This window comes from Balaenoptera borealis, assembly GCF_965194805.1.
Source record: "Balaenoptera borealis genome assembly, chromosome: 1".
Classification (NCBI taxonomy): domain Eukaryota; kingdom Metazoa; phylum Chordata; class Mammalia; order Artiodactyla; family Balaenopteridae; genus Balaenoptera; species Balaenoptera borealis.
Genome location: NC_138860.1, coordinates 154,463,837 through 154,478,903, shown reverse-complemented (window position 1 = coordinate 154,478,903; position 15,067 = coordinate 154,463,837). Strand labels below are relative to the sequence as shown.

Here is a 15,067-nt window from a genome sequence, read left to right as displayed (position 1 = left end):
TGGCTGTATCAATTAACATTCCCACCAACAGTGCAAGAGGGTTCCCTTTTCTCCACACCCTCTCCAGCATTTATTGTTTGTAGATTTTTTGATGATGGCCATTCTGACTGGTGTGAGGTGATACCTCATTGTAGTTTTGATCTGCATTTCTCCAATAATTAGTGATGTCGAGCATCTTTTCAAGTGCCTCTTGGCTATCTGTATGTCTTCTTTGGAGACATGTTTATTTAGGTCTTCTGCCCATTTTTTGATTGGGTTGTTTGTCTTTTTGATATTGAGCTGCATGAGCTGTTTGTATATTCTGGAGATTAATCCCTTGTCAGTTGCTTCATTTGCAAATATTTTCTCCCATTCTGAGGGTTGTCTTTTCATCTTGTTTATGGTTTCCTTTGCTGTGCAAAAGCCTTTAAGTTTCATTAAGTCCCATTTGTTTGTTTTTATTTCCCTTCCTCTAAGAGGTGGGTCAAAAAGGATCTTGCTGTGATTTATGTCATAGAGTGTTCTGCCTATGTTTTCCTCTAAGAGTTTTATAGTGTCTCTCCTTACATTTAGGTCTTTAATCCATTTTGAGTTTATCTTTGTGTATGGTGTTAATGCACAGAAATCTCTTGCATTCCTATACACTAATGATGAAAAATCTAAAAGAGAAATTAAGGAAACACTCCCATATACCATTGCAACCAAAAGAATAAAATACCTAGGAATAAACCTACCTAAGGAGACAAAAGACCTGTATGCAGAAAACTATAAGACATTGATGAAATAAATTAAAGATGATACAAATAGGGGGCTTCCCTGGTGGCGCAGTGGTTGAGAATCTGCCTGCCAATGCAGGGGACATGGGTTCGAGCCATGGTCTGGGAAGATCCCACATGCCGTGGAGCGACTAGGCCCGTGAGCCACGATTGCTGAGCCTGCGCATCTGGAGCCTGTGCTCCGCGACAAGAGAGGCCACAATAGTGAGAGGCCCGTGCACCGTGATGAAGAGTGGCCCCCACTTGTCGCAACTAGAGAAAGCCCTCGCACAGAAACGAAGACCCAAAACAGCCATAAATAAATAAATAAATAAATAAATTAATTAATTAATTAATTTTAAAAAAAGATGATACAAATAGATAGAGAGATATACCATGTTCTTGGATTGGAAGAATCAACATTGTGAAAATGACTATACTACCCAAAGTAATCTACAGATTCAATGCAATCCCTATCAAACTACCAATGGCATTTTTCACAGAATTAGAAGAAAAAATTGCACAATTTGTATGGAAACACAAAAGACCCCGAATAGCCAAAGCAATCTTGAGAAAGAAAAACAGAGCTGGTGGAATCAGGCTCTTGGACTTCAGACTATACTACAAAGCTATAGTAATCAAGACAGTATGGTACTGACACAAAACCAGAAATATAGATCAATGGAACAGGATAGAAAGCTCAGAGATAAACCTACACACATATGGTCACCTTATCTTTGATAAAGGAGGCAAGAATATACAATGGAGAATAGACAGCCTCTTCAATAAGTGGTGCTGGGAAAACTGTACAGCTACATGTAAAAGAATGAAATTAAAACCTTACTTTTGAGTGGATGAATACTGGGTACAGGCTCCTTTCTTCTTCCTTGTATCATTAACCTGTGCCTTTGGATGCAAAGATATTGATTGGGTTGTTTTCCTTAGTGGCAGAAACTAGGCATGAGAAGCATAAATCTGCACTGTAGGAATCATGGACTTGTCCTTGCCTTTGTTTAATCTCAAAGGGTGGAATGTTTCTCCACATTGGAGAGGTAATGAGGGTCTGACTCCAGGCCAGATTCCCATGTGTGATTCCTTATGTCTGACCATAGGAAATTACAAAGGCTTTGCATAGCAGACCCCATGCGGGAAAGCTGTCCTCCCCACACCAGACTTGGTGCAGAGTCAACGCCTTGCACTTTCTGGAGGAAGCTGCAGTCAAGGACTAGGTCTCCGGCCCCCAGCAGCCATGCTCATATGCATACCTGCATTCCCAGTCCAGGTACCTCCTTTTGTAGGCCTCGTTTTTGGGGTCCTCAGCTGAGATGCTTTTTAGTCGCCTCTTCTGAGACCTTCTTTTATTGGGAGACAGTGTCTTGACTAAAAGCTTCTCCTCCACTCTGACTCAGTATTTTTCCATTCTAGCCCTTCTCTGTCTCTCCTCCCCATCCGCTCTCCCCTGGGTCCATAAAATGGCAGGAGCCTTTTGTTCAGTGTTCTTTATAGTGAGACACAATTTCCCCCACCTGTGCTGCATGTCACCTGACCCTTACCCAGTGCTGTTCTATGGGGGAAATGGAACTGTGAGGAGCCACCACAACTTTCCTTTTTTGGCCTCTTATACGCCCACAATAAGGGGATAAAAGCTTGACTGTTACTTTTAGTTTTGCTCGTTGTCCTAATTGGCCACGTCAACATCTAGCAGCTCTCAACAGGTAGTACAGAGAAAGCCAAGAGTCAATGGATGCAAAGATGAAAAAACAAATACCCATTTTTGTGGTTCTAGGTTATAGGCCTTTTTTTTGGTTTAAGTAAAAATAATTTATCTGTATTGTCCATAATAACTTATCATGGATTTGCATTGTATTCGGGGGAAAAAGTCTGCTAGTAATTAAGAGTACATGTTTGCATAACCTTGCATACATTTTTTAATGGAACGTTTTAGGATTGTAGATTACTGGTGGAACACAAGAATTAAAATTTTTCTTCCCGTGTGACTAATTCTACATTTCCTTCCATTTTTCATAAGAAGATTATATCTGCACAATAAAGCCAGGACTTTCATCGTTGGGCATTAGTTAGGGGATTTCAAATTAGTTAGGGGATTTCATTAGTTCACATGCCTTACCGTGAACATAGGCTCATAAATCTTCCTGTCCAGCCTTTGTGGACATCTACAAGTTTCTATAATATTAAATTATTATTATTAACTATGATATTAAATTTTTAATTCTGCCTTTGAGATCAAAATAGAAGAAAACATCTAAACCTCACAAAGAGCTCAGTATTGAATGTTTCTGGATGAAACACTTGGACCTTCCAATTTTACTTGAGAGAACTATCACAGGTGTGAAGTCAGAAATGAGACTGTCACTGGAGTTTGAGGCACTAATACTGCACTTGTAGAAACCCCGGAGCCTCAAGGCAGCTACAATCAGAAAGCCCTTATAAGGCATAAGTCTTCCTCCTTTCCCTCCCTCCTCCCTCCCTCCCTTCCTCCCTTCCTTCCCTCCTTCCTTCCTTCTTTCCTTCCTTCCCTCCTTCCTTTCTTTCCTTCTTTCTTTCTCTCTTCCTTTCCTTTTTTAGGAAGGAACTGTATTGTGTACATTTCTTTCAGTGATATCAGCTGATACCTCTATGAGATTTTGAGAGAACAGGTAGAGACAGTGAGAGGCAGTAGAGGTAGATGTTTCAAGAGATATAGAAGCAGAGAGGAAGAGATAGACAGATTTCACTGGGGTAGAATCTGACCACTTCTGGTCTTCTCCCCCTCTGATTGTCTCCCTGATGTGTGTGTATGTGCAGGTATATGCATGCATGTGTGTGCATGTGATATTTATTGAGTGTTTACCGGGCACAATGTTAGACCTTTTACATCAAAATTCCTAATCTTCACAATCTCATAATTATCTTCTGCATTTCGTGGAGGAAATAAAACTAGATCAGAAGGGATAAGCCATTAACCCAAGGTCACTCAGCATGGTTAAGTCAGGATAAAAACCCAACTCTCTGGATTCAAAAACTATGTTCTTTTCATTAAGCAACCTTTCTTCTCTAGCCTGAGTAAAACCTGGTCTCAAAATCACCTTTTTTTTTTTTTTTTATTTTAATAAACAGGGTACTCCCCTCACTTCTTTTTTCTTTCCTCCATAATCATATTTAGTTGAATTTAGAGTTATCCTGAGAATATTATCATCCTGGTTTGGCCAGCTTCATTACATGTGCAGTTTCATTACATGTGCCAAAGACATCATGTTAGAAAAGTACACATTCTGGCAAGAAAATCTCTAATGTATTATTCTCACATCAAATCCACCAAGAGCTTTGCACATTAACAGATCAACAGAAAATCTACAGGTCTTTGTTTCTTTCCCCAGTTATTAAGGCACAAAGACTGGAAAGGTCACTTTTGTAGAAACCCCAGGAGCCTCAAGAAGGCTACAATCTGAGACTGTACCTGTAGATCAGTTGGAAGAAAGATGCCTTCTGAGTTACCACCCTTCCCATTCCATTTACCTCTGAATCTAAAGGAAATAAAGGAAATGACCATGGTGATAAAGACCATCAGAACACACAGGATCAGAGTCATATCTTCCAACTACATGACATCCAACTGGAAATGTGGATCTGAAATGGGGACTGGAAAGAGATGCAAGAATTAAAAGGGTCACAGAGGGAAAGGAGAACTGAATTACAGACCAATAAACTTATTTTTCACATTCCTATTGCTCCATACTTCTGGACTTATGTGAGGGTGAAGGAGAAGTAGGCTGGGTTATGTGGATGATCCTGGAGATGAGTACATTTGGCCTAAGTCTGGAAGAAGGCTGCAAAGAGGCAGATACCCATTCTTCCACCCAAGCATCATGACACTTGCTCTGGTTGGCCAGAGTCTGAAGGACAGATAGACACATTATACCTTTATCTTCTTTATGTGGTGCTGTAGCCCCTCAAGAATTCTAGACCTCTTGAGGAGTATGGTGAAGTAGAATAGTCTAAGATGAACAGAATCTCTGAGATGAAAGAGATCTTACAATTCTCAAAAGTCATCCTCTTATCTGGAGCAGAAGTCTTTTGTAAAGTATGTTTTCTGGATGATTATAAAAGTGGAAAACACCCCTAACTCATAATACTGATTAATATGTCTTGTGATGGGAGAACCATTGCCAACAGTTAGGGTATCTGTCTCATTACTGGACAGCTATGTCTATTAAAAATTACTTTCTTATATCAACCCTAGTTTGTTTCAATGACATGATTGTTCACTGATTCATACTACCTTGTAGAGAAAGACAACCAAGGTGGTGAGGATGAGGAAGCCGAAGTTAGGAGTCTTAAGTCCATGTCCTTGAAATAACAGTTGAAATAATTGATAATATTCTCATTGGAGAAGTGAAAACTCAAAAGTCACCAAGGTTGTTGCCCACATGATATATTCCATGTGGTCTTAGACTGTACAAATGAAGGGTAAAGCATTCACCTAATTAATATCTACTTTCCCCTATAATTTGATATAAATTCTCTGCCCTTAACTAGATCAGAGATCCCTTTTATAAGGGTAATAGCATACATTTTTAAAAATAGCAAAATTGCCCTGGGAGTGTGTGCATAAGGATCAGAGAGTGGAGAGTCTGTAAGTCTCTCTCTTGGTCACATACCTCTATTTTTCTCACACTAACATTTAGGAGAACTTCAAGCCTCTTCCCATAAGGGATAGAAAATACTTTAAAACAAAATTGAAAGAAAAACTTGGAAGTAAGATAGTACAAAGATGCTAAGAGTATTTATTCAGAGGATTGTGTGTGTGTGTGTTTAAATCTAAGCTGAGTTTTTAATTTTCTTTCCTTCCTACATGGCTAGGAAGCATGGCTTCTAAGCATGGCTAGAGCTGTCCATGCTTAGAAGGAAAGTTAAGATGATGGTGGGGTGCGAGTGAAGAAAGACATGCCATAAGCTTAGGAGAAAAGGGGAGAAGGATGATGGCAAACACATGTAGCAGATGAGACACCAGAGAAGGAATTGAGACAGAATCCCTAGATTATGCTAATAGTAATGATAGTAACAATAATATCATACATTAGTGTTGTTTGTACTATGTGCGAAGCCAGGCTAAATGACTTTGATGTATTGACTAATTTAACCTAAAATAACCTTATGAAGTAGGCATTATCATCAATATTTTAAGGATGAGGAAACTGCAGTTCAGAGACTTTAAATAACTTTCCCAAGTTCACACAGGTAATAGTATTGCCAAGAAGTCTGACTCTAGTCTGGCACTGATTCTTGGAAATAAATGGTATACATCTCTTGCAGATTGAGAGTCTTCTGCATCTCTTGCAGAATTAAAATGTACAATGCTTGTGGAATTTCCTGGCAATTCATATTTGTTAAATGAATTGATAAAGAGATTTCTGAATTGATAAACCTCAAGAAGGAAAATCAGTCCAGAAAGGCACAGCAAACAGAAAATTGCCTAAATAGGGAAGAAGGCTGCTAAATGAGATAGTTGTAGAGGAAGCAGTACCTTCAGGGGGAAGTCCATTTTAGGTAAAGAGAAGAAAGTTCAGTAGCAATTATAAAAGAGGTTAGTGGATGGGTGTTACCTGCATAATTACCAGGAGTTGTGAGCAGTGTGGGTGGAGGCCTCTGTGATCAATGACTCAATTTTAGGTCCTCAAGGTAGAGCAAGCAAAAATAAAATTTTAATTCCCAGATTCATTCTTAAGGATTCCAGGTCTGCTTCAACAGTGACAGTGACCTGCAGCCTATTCTTGGGGCTTTCAGTTATATCTAATGGAAGCCTCATAAGTCGCTAAATGCCCAGGCTATATTTCCCTGTAATGATAAATTCCTTTTCACAAGGCTGCTATGACTAAATATCTCTTTTTTTTTTTACTTTATTTTTAGTCTTTTCATAGAGGAACAGTACACTACAGTTGTTGAAACAGAAGGCTAAGGAGTCTAAGTGCCTGGCTGGGGTCCTGGCACCACCATCACTTAACTGTGTGAATAGCTATTCAACTTCTTTGTGTACCAGATTTTATCACAGATAAAATCTAATTCACTGAAAATTAAATATATTAATCTTATAAAATGCATACTGCACATAATAAATATTTAATATATACTAGCTATTATCATAGCATCTTGATCCTTTCCTCCAACATTGATGGATACGGCATTTAGTCTGTTAACATGGTTAATAAGAAAGACTCAGGTATGGACTTTCTTAGAGTAAAATATAAAAGCACTTTCAGTCTGGTCTGGTTTAGGGTATTTTGTCTTTATTTCATAGGAGAATATTAATAAATAAAATCCTCTGAATTGTTCAGCGCTACTTTGTGACTTCCGCATTGTGATTTTAGGCTATAGCTACAGCTCCAGCTATAATAAAAAAAATTACCTTACCTTGCTGATCATTGACATGTATACATAATTTCCATGGGGACCTCAAAGATAGAGCTGATGACAAATTTTAAAATATGTTGGGTTCAGCTATCCTCAAACTTGCACAATTGCCTTTTCAATTTCACCCTCAAAGAGAGTCAAAGAGGAGAAGGATCAGTTTCAGTTGTCCATACAGACCATAAACTTAAGCGAAATATCTGTGGACATATGAATTATTTTGAGAAGAGGACTTTTTTACTTTGCACCAGTCTCTAAAATAATCTATGACCCCAAAAGTTTAAGATATACTGAATTATTATCTCCTCTAAGATTCAAGTACAGGAAGAATTGGCATATTTTATTACGTGAAATGATGGCTGGATTTTTGGCAAAAATATAGTTATCACAGTGAAAGAAATATATTATTTTGCTATGGAGGAGAAGCATCAGCAGTTTGTATCATTAAGTCCATAAATTCTAGGGGCTGGAATCCAAACTCAATGACAAGAGATCCAAAAGTTTATTGTTCATGTAATTCAAACAAATATTTGAGGTACAAGAAGCTCAGGCTTTCTTATAAATAGCCTGTTACTCTTCTTCAGCTAAATGTTTTGCCAGCTACTAAACACTTGGGAAAGGAGATACTTTCATGAAGTTCTCATCTTTCTGGTCCCACATACCTCTTTTTTTGTGATGCAAATAGATAATGAGGAAGACAGTCACACATATTGAAGTCAAGACTACCGGTGTGCCCACTGACCAAGGAGGTATCACATTGCAGGAGCAATCTGAAGGAAAAAAGAGATAATCATCAGTTATTGATGTGGAGACACTTTGCACTGGGGGAAATGCACCAAGAAAGCAAGAGTTATATTTTAATGCCATCCCTTTGTATTTATTTAGAATAGGACCAAGGGAAAAAAAATATAGCTAAGGCTTAGGACTAGAGGATCCCAAGGATCTAAAGGCTTAGGTCTAAAGCTGTTTGTCACTGAGACAATAAGCAGAGCTGTTTCTAGGATGGGACCAGTTTTGGGCTAAGCCTAAACAGACCCAGAGAAAAGCAACTTATCTTTCTTTTTCTCTATCTAGTCCATCAATCAACGTGCCTCATTTGGAGGATGAGACAAAGTTATGCACTAGTCCTTGTACTGTCTAGGTTCAAAATAGGCCGGAGTAGGATAGGTCTGGAGACCTCTGAACTGCCTAAGAGATCATAAGAGCTCTGGAAGTAAGAATTTCATCAGTGGAAGGGTGGTTAGACAGCATTTTGTTTAAAATCTTATTTAGCACATGTCGTGGTGTCACTTGGCTATATAGCCTTTCCATGAAAACAGTCTATGACGGGAGTGCTTACTACCACAGGTCGTGCCCAGTCCTCTGCTGGAGAGTATTATGCACAGTCTAACTTAGTGTTTAAAATATGGGATACAAAGTCTCATGAGCATCATGGTGGCATAAGATAGCCCTCATTTTTATCTCCCCATCAACAACAAAAATGTGGCATCCATGCATAAACAGAAGTACCTCTATAGGATTTGTGGGACACAGCACCATACACCAAGGGACCCGGGAGGAGTCTTGCTCACCTGTGTGTCAGGTAATAAGCAGACAGTATTTGGTACCTGCTCTGGAACATACAAGAGACTGTGAACTGTGGTTCCTCTCAGCTGTGCTCCTGGAGAACATGCAGAACATTGACCTACCAAAGAGAGAGTCTTTGTGGAAGTCCAGGTTTTCAGGCAGAAAGAGACCTCAGAAGAATGTAATCTTGAAAGATAGAGCTATACCAGAAAGGATCTGTGCATTTGAAGCTTTTAAAATTGAGCACACCCTCAAATCAAACAGCTATTTTATTGTGTCTTTAAATTTTCCCCCAAATCCTCCAAGTCCATTTCCCCCAATACAACATAGTTGAGATGGATGAAAACTTTCTCCCTAGGAAGGGTAGGCCACCTGGTGTAACTCTCCCTGCATGTTCTATTTTCCTGATGCCGTGGACCATTAAGTGACCTCTGCTCCACTGTTTCTGCCCTGTGTAATTAGCACTTTATTTCCTGCCCCTGACAGGGTCATTGGACCATTTAAGGAGTCAAGTAAGAAATATGTGTAAACTGTGTTACATGTTAAATGCTAAATGTTAAAAAGATCTCCCAGTTTGTTTGGAAAGCTATCACCATACAGGAAAAAAAAAAAGGATTTCAATTTGACTGAGGTACAAGAAAGTCCAGGCTTTCAGATAAACAGCATTGTCAGAAGCTCCGCGGCTAAAGAAGAATATCTAGGACCAAGGAATGATGAAGGGCATATGTCTAACATTTGTCCAGAGAGTTTAGAACTTCCTGAGGTAGATGGGCTTGGGAATCAAGGGTCAGGCAGCTTTAGCTCTCCCACCCCCACTTTATATCTCCTGCCCTTCAAACCCACTTACCTTGTAATCTGTAATATAAATCGACACTAGACACCATGATAAATGTCGGCAGCAGAACCAGAATTATGACCAGAATCAGTATCCAAATTGTATTCCATGGAAACAGTTAATCAGAAATAGATTCATCCAAAGCATTCAAGACCCCATGACAGTGGGATATTAGACCTAAGCCAGTTTGGGGAGGTAGTTATAATTGGGTGAGTGAAAAGTGACAAAGGGTCTGGAGTGGGACTGAGCCAAGTGTGATTAGTTTGGGACTGGAGCAAAGGTGAATGAAGGCTGCTCACCCCAATTCTTCCCATCCATTCTGTCTCATGTTCTCCCTAAGGCAGAGCTGGGTTCTTCCTTCTAAGCCTCAGACCAACTCAGTCCTTCCGTCCTTTTGTCTAAGCAACCAATATATGCACAGTTCTGAATTCTCCAGTGTATTCACTGGGTCTGGCATTATTCTTCTTGAATACATTGAGACATACATTTACACAAGCTTTCCTCCTTTCCTATTCATGTGAACAAGCATCTGCTTTGGTTTACTGGTTTGCACATACTGGGCATAGACACCTATCATTTTGTTTGGGAATCTGATGTCTTTCTGCCCAGAGAAATAAACACAAAAATGTTCTAAAAGTAGTAAACTGCTAAACCTGTTGGAGACTTATTCCTATTATAATAATCTTGAATTGGGATACCCCTCTCAGCATCTGTCCAACATTAATTTCACGGACATATACAAATACTAATACATGTACATTTACTTAGCAGTTTCCAAGGCACTCATTTTATTTTATTTCAATCATTCATGTATTGAATATTTATTGCTTACCTACTATGTGCCATGCAATATTTGAAGAAACTGGGGTATATTACAACAAAGATCTCTATCTTCATGTTTTAGAAAGGGAGATAGATAAGTGACAATAAACATAATAAATGTTACATAGCAGGTTAAAAGGTGATGCTACTATATAAAAAAGAAAAATTAAAAGAGGGTAAGGTGATAGGAAATGCCAGGTGGAGGGGGTGGTAAAGGTTGCATTTTTTCAAGTTGGTTTGTCAAAGTGGTCCTTACTTATAAGGTGAGACTTGAGTATAGATTTGAAGGAGATAGGTAATTTATTGGAATTATAGCATTCTGGGAAGAGGGAACAACTGGAGCAAAGACCCCAGGCAGGAGCTGTTCTGTCATGGTTGGGGAACAGTAAGGAGTTCTGTGTGACTAGACCAGAGGAGACACAGAGAACATTAGGGGATGAGGTCAGATAGGTAACGGGGGCAGAGATATTGCAGGACATTGTGGGGCATTTTACTTTGAATAAAATGGGGAACAATTGCAGGGTCTTGAACAGAGGGTGACATATATCTCATGTTTTAAATGGATCCTCCTATCCATGTGTTGAGAATATACCATAGTGGACAAGAGAAGTAGGGAGAACTTTTCAGTTGCTATTGCCAATGTTCAGACCATGGGTGATGGTGTCTCAGACTTGGAGGGCAGCAAAGGTGGTAAGAAGTGGTGAGACTCTGGGTATATTTTAAAGGTAAAGCTAGTATTATCTCTTGACACGTGTGATATAGAATATAAGAGAAAGATGGGAGTCAAGGATGACTTCAAGGATTTTTTTCTGAGAAAATAAAAATAAGAAGTGTGACTGGGAAGGCAGTAAATCACACAAGTTGACAGGTGATTAAGAGTTTAGTTTTTGATCTGTTTGATTCCGAATATTTACTAGACTTCCACACTGAGATGTCGAGTTTAGAGATGAGACTAGAGTTTGGGAGAGAGGTCTGGGTAGAAGATATCATTCGAGGCATTCTTATCATATTGATTTTATGTAAAGCCATGAGATAGAATTAAGTCACAATAGAGAAAAAAGACTCAAAGACTATGCCCTGGGAAACTCATATATCAAGAAGGCGGAGTGAAAAAGATGAAGTAGCAGAAGAGAATAAGAAAGAAGACAAGCAAGATGGTGAACAAAGCCAATAGAATATAATATCCTAAAAACCAAGTGAAGAAAGTATATTAATTTTGCTCTTTAGTTTATAAATTTGATGACAATGGCCATCATTTGAAGAACAAACACACAGATCTCACCTGATAGGACAATGCTTGTTCCTTCCTCTTGACCAGTTACAGGTTTCGAAGGTAGCAAGTGACATTCCCATAGGAGCTCCATCTTAGAAGAGGGGTCATCTTCAGGTTGAACGATTTGTCAGTATCCTGTGAGTGGAATTTTGATGAAGGTAGAATGATCTCTCCTCTGCTGTCTCTCCATTCCATTTGACGTTGCGGGAACCAACCTCTTGAATTACACTCCACCAAAGGACCTTTGGTATTAGGAGGATGCACAGGAACCTGCGTTTCCAGGCTTGTAGCTGGTTGGAAAGAAAGGGGAAAACAATATTTAGGTGAAAGGATGGGGAAACATAAGAGAGAAAGAAAAGCCCCCTTCTTCTACTTTAAACCTTATGCCCTTAGGTATACTGATAGTCAAACACTGTGGGACTCTGATTGCTTCTACAAGCTAATCAAAAGGGAAAAAGGCTAAGCCAGACTGAAGGGTTATGATATCCAAATTAACAACCTGGTCCTAAAAAGTCAGGACAGGAAATGCCTGTTTGTTTCATTTATTCACTTAGTCAGTCAAAAATATTTATTGATTATTTACTAAATCTAGGAGACAGGGCTAGGTCCATGGACATAATGATGAACAAAAACAATCAAGATCTTAGTCCTCATAGAAATTATAGTGTAACATTTTTTCTTGTATCTTCATCATTAGTCACATATGAGCTACCGTAATTTATTAATAAGCAGTAAATAGCATAAAGGCAAGTTTGCAACTTTAATTGAAACTTTAATTTATGTGCTCTTTGATTAAAACAGGTAACGCACTACTATTATCAAAATAAAGCAGTATATATCAGTTTAAAGAAAATAAACAAGTTTTTGAAAATTTTCAGTATATTGCTGGGGATGTTAAGAATTGTCTAATGCGTGGGCAAAGAAAGAATGAGTAGAGATTTAAGGAGTTACTCTAGAGCAGCTCTGTCTGATAAAAATTTCTGCAATGATGGAAATATTCCCTATCTGTGCTGTCCAATCAGTAGCTTTTTACAACGTGAGACTTTAGCACCCAAGATGTCGTCAGTGATCCCTTCTTGGCCTTTTGGCTAAGATCAAGATGTGGTCAGTGAGACTAAAGAACTAAATTTTCAATTTTATTTAATTTTTTACTTTAAACTTTAATTTTATTTAATTTAAATATAAATTTAAGTAGCCACATGTGACTAGTGGCTATCATATTGGATAGCTTAGCTCTAGGAAATACAGATGAGCGTCACAATAGCCAATGAAAATGTTAAATGTGAATGGGCCTAGGACCCTACCTTGTGCCCTCACATTTGGAAGCCTTTCAGTTTACTTCAAGTCCTCCATCTTGCCACCATTTCTTTGTTATTCAGAAAACTAAGACTGAGGTGATATTGGAGGACACAGAAGAATATAGATGAAGGCTTTTTGAACTAGATTTAAGAACTAAGTAGTCAGCAAATTGAGTCAGGGAGAAATGGGAATAAGAATGATCATTAAGGAGACAGTTGTAAAGATTTAGGTGGTTTATAGAGTCAAGTTTTACTAAAGTGATGTCAAAAATAATTGAAAAAAATAGTAACAAATCCTGAAAGGATTCTGTTGATACTTTAAAGATCTAACAGTGCACATGGACATGGGAAAACAGACAGTTCTTGCTGATAAAGGTAATATGTGCACAGACACAACTTGCATTCTTAATCCTACACTCTTCCCCACTTAAAGACTAAATGCATGAATTTGAACTTGCTAACCAAACCCTGTACTACGAGATGGTCAGAAACACTAAGAATATTCCTAATACTCAGCCTCAGATGGATTGAGAATCGTGGATGCATAGAAGCCTCAGAGGGATCCATCCTTGCCTGTGACCTTCACTTCTCTGATGGCCTCATCACAGAAATCACCATCTTTGAAGAAACAGTGGTACCACCCATCAGCAGCAGCATTCACATTAAGGATCCTGAGGGTCACCTTACCCTCTCCAGTGGCTTCTTTTCAGGAGCTCTGTCCACTCCACATACTTGGAGATGGTTTCTCCATACAAGTCTTTACCATTCTAGTACAGGTGAACAGGTTTTGTGTAGTGGTTCCAGAACCAGCGTATTTCCATGTGTTCTGCACTCTGTGGTGGGGACAGCTGGCTACTGAACTCAACTTTTCCACCTAATGGAGCCAAGATTGGCCCCTGTATGCCATTCACTGTGAACTGCTCTGTGAAGGAAGACAGTAACCAAAAGGTGAGAGTATGAACCAGGAGTCACTGTGTATTTGATTCATATATGTACATGATGAGTTCCTAGCTTTCTAGGTATCAACGGGTTCTTAGTATTCCTTCCAAATACCACCTATAGGACTGCCTTACCTTTTTAGTATCTTTCCAGAGACTCCCAAAATTTCCCTTTCATTTGATTCTCTTTAAATAGGATTAAGACAGAAATTTCAAGAAAATAAAGAAGAGACCAGTTAAAAGAGGGATATTCCATCAGGCTCAGTCCTTAATAAAGATCTCTGCACTCACTAAGTGCCTAATCAAATAATGTAGACTGACTGATTTGTACAGGCAAATAAAGTCTTCTCTAAAAAATATGTGTGATCATTACTCTTGCCTTTTCTCTTAACCTCAGGCCAACCACCAACCATTTTTATTTCGACTGAAAAACTCCACACTGACCCTGACATCTGATAGATTTCTCTTTTCCTCCCTTTAAAACTCAAAAATTTATTTCTGGGTAGGGCTTTTTTATTTTTATTTTTTTAAATTTTATTGGAGTATAGTTGATTTAGGATTTTGTATGAGTTTCAGGTGTACAGCAAAGTGTATCAGTTATATATATACTTGTATCCACTCTTTTTTAGGTTCTTTTCTCATATAGGTCATTATAGAGTATTGAGTAGAGTTCCCTATGCTATACAGTAGGTCCTTATTAGTTATCTATTTTATATATAGCAGTGTGTATATGTCAATCCCAATCTCCCAATTTATCCCTAACCCCTCCTTCCCCCCGGTAACCATAAGTTTGTTTTCTACATCTGTGACTCTATTTCTGTTTTGTAAATAAGTTCATTTGTACCATTTTTTTAGATTCCATATATAAGCGACATCATAGGATATTTGTATTTCTGTCTGATTTACTTCACTCAGTATGACAATCTCCAGGTCCATCCAAGTTGCTGATAAAGGCATTATTTCATTATTTTTTTATGGCTGAGTAATATTCCATTGTATATATGTACCACATCTTCTTTATCCACTCTTCTGTCGATAGACATTTAGGTTGCTTCCATGTCTTGGCTATTGTAAATAGTGGTGCCATGACCTTTGGGGTGCATGTATTTTTTCAAATTATGGTTTTCTCTGGACATATGCCCAGGAGTGGGACTGCTGGATCATATGGTAGTTCTATATTTAGTTTTTTAAGGAAT

General features: G+C 38.6%; 1 pseudogene across 1 annotated transcript; it reads right to left on the bottom strand.

Moving 5' to 3' along the window:
* Positions 1–1,150: 1,150 nt before the first annotated feature.
* On the bottom strand, positions 1,151–13,874 carry LOC309620401 (selection and upkeep of intraepithelial T-cells protein 1-like; annotated as a pseudogene). Its single transcript has 2 exons — positions 13,507–13,874; positions 1,151–11,925 (listed from the first exon to the last, which is right to left on the bottom strand). The product of its transcript is annotated as a selection and upkeep of intraepithelial T-cells protein 1-like (transcript).
* Between the last annotated feature and the right edge of the window lie 1,193 nt (positions 13,875–15,067).